General features: G+C 37.7%; 1 pseudogene; it reads left to right on the top strand.

The window, feature by feature from the left end:
• Window positions 1-632: 632 nt before the first annotated feature.
• Window positions 633-2,154, top strand: LOC121487136 (annotated as a pseudogene).
• The last annotated feature ends 292 nt before the right edge of the window (window positions 2,155-2,446 follow it).

Below are 2,446 nucleotides of genomic sequence, written 5' to 3'. Positions count from 1 at the left end.
TAGAAAATAGTATAGTACATTATAAGCATACAATAACTATTCATTGAATGAAAGAGTGAATAATAATCATATCAATTCTGAATACTGACTTAACTAAAAATTTACTTACCTCAAAATATATCTTAGAATAGGAGGGAAAATACAAAGTAGAGATAGATAATGTAATAAAGCTAAATCCTTAAATTTCATTGTGGAAAACAGATAACATCTGTGATACTGTGGTTTATAATAAGAAATATATACTTGGTCTTCATCCCTGTTTCTGGCACAGAGTTCCTAAAACTCTTGGAATTCCCTAACTGATGAGAGCCATAAAAGTCGTTTCTTATTTATAACAAGCCCCTTTAAACCTTAACTGAGTTTATTTTTTTAATATTTTATTTATTTATTCATGAGAGACACACAGATTGAGGCAGAGACACAGGCAGAGGGAGAAGCAGGCTCCATGCAGGGAGCCCGATGCGGGACTTGATCCCATACTCTGAGCCAAAGGCAGACACTCAACTGCTGAGCCACACAGGCATCCCAAGGAGGTCATTTTTAGAAAGCCCCTAGATGGCCCAAGGATATGGTCTAGTTACCAAGGGAACCAACCAACTTTTTAGACCCATTCCCACCATTGGAGATTGGGGATGGGTAAGTGACTGGAGGTCAAATCAGTCGCCAATAGCCAATCGTTCAATTAATTGTGCCTATGTGATGAAGCTTCCATAAAAATCCAAAACACTGGTTCTAGAGAGCTTCTGGGTTGGTGAACAGGTGGAAGCACACCCAAAGAAACCATTAAAGCTCTCCATCTCTTCCTACATACATTGCCTTTCACATCCATTCCATCTGGAAGTTCCTGAGTTCTATCCTTTTATGATAAACAGATAATCTAGTAAGTAAAATATTCTCCTGAGTTATTTCAACTGATCCAGTAAATTAATTGAACCTGAGAAGGGTACATGGGAACCTCTCCTCTACAGCTAGTCAATAAGAGGCACAGGTGACAGCCTGGATTTGTGATTGGCATTTGGTAGAGGGCAGATGGTTTTATAGGACTCTTAATCTATAGGATCTGATGCTATCTCCAGATAGATACTGTTAGAATTAAGTAAACAAGGAAAATACAGGACATCCCACTGGTGTCATAGAACTACTTGATGTATGGAAGACCCACAAATCTAGTGACAGAAGCAAAGTAGTATTCAGAGAGTATTATATGTAATATACATGAGAACAATAGAGTTTCTCTTTACAATATCTAAAACCAAGAATTTATTTTTTAAAGCAGGATAAACATTTTATTTTGCCATGGGCAAATAAATATCAAGAGAAATAGCTAAAGGAATTTAAAATAGTTATCTTTACTTGAGGAATATAGAGACTCTATAAAACAATTGCACCTTTTTCGTCAAAATATATATACTTCATTATAAATTTTTAAAATAAAATAATGCTTCAATAATACGAAAAATAAACTTTAAATGTAGTGGATCTAGGAGATTAATTCTCTTACATCACACCATACAAATCATAAAAGTTCTCATAGGTAGTGGGCGGGGCAGGGGCCAGGGTGACCCCGCCAGAGCCACCTCTGCCAGCAACAGGTTCAAGGTAATTCGGAGGTGTGTGGGGCCAGCCAGCCTGAGTCTGCTCACCTTTAAAGTCTATGCGTCACCTAAAAGGGATTCACCTCACAAAACTTCTGTGAAGGTTAATGAGCTTTCACTCTACTCAGTTCCTGAGGGTCAATCTATAAGTGGAGGAGCCAAGGACCCAGATTGAAGAAAGCATTTCACATCTCTGACATTATTGCGAGCCATACACAAGTTGGTGTCAGGAAATGTACTCACAAACAAAGCCCAAGATGCAGAGCTTGGTTCAATGGGGGTTAGACAGCTATGAATATCTCCAAAATGCACCTCCTGGATTTTTTCCAAGACTTGGTGTTATTGGTTTTGCTGGCATTGTTGGACTTCTTTTGGCTGAGGGTCAAAAATAAAGAAGCTGGTGTATCCACCTGGGTTCATGGGACTAGCTGCCTCTCTTTATTATTCACAACAAGCCATCGTATTTGTCCAGGTCAGTGGGGAGAAATTATATGACTGGGGTTTACAAGGATACATAGTTGTAGAAGATTTGTGGAAGGAGAACTTTCAAAAGTTATAGGTAAACATTGGAAACTCCATGTATTTTCTACAGAAAAATGGCAGAGAAGTCAGTACTGAATGTAGTAAATTGGCTTTCTTCTTCAGGAAAAACTATACCAGACTTCTTTGTTATCTTGGGTGATACCATACTACCAGTGGACTAATCGGAAATCCTTTCACCTAGAGATAATGTCCATCATTAGAACTCCTGGTTCTCATGTTGCTATTTATGTGCATAATTAAAATTCTGAATTAAAAAAAAGTTCTAATAAAGTTCTTTCCTCCAATGCATTTCTATGTGTAACTTAATA

This window comes from Vulpes lagopus, chromosome 3, assembly GCF_018345385.1.
Source record: "Vulpes lagopus strain Blue_001 chromosome 3, ASM1834538v1, whole genome shotgun sequence".
In the NCBI taxonomy this organism is placed as follows: Eukaryota; Metazoa; Chordata; class Mammalia; order Carnivora; family Canidae; genus Vulpes; species Vulpes lagopus.
Note: the sequence above shows the minus strand (reverse complement) of the source record. Positions and strands in the feature narration are given on the sequence as shown.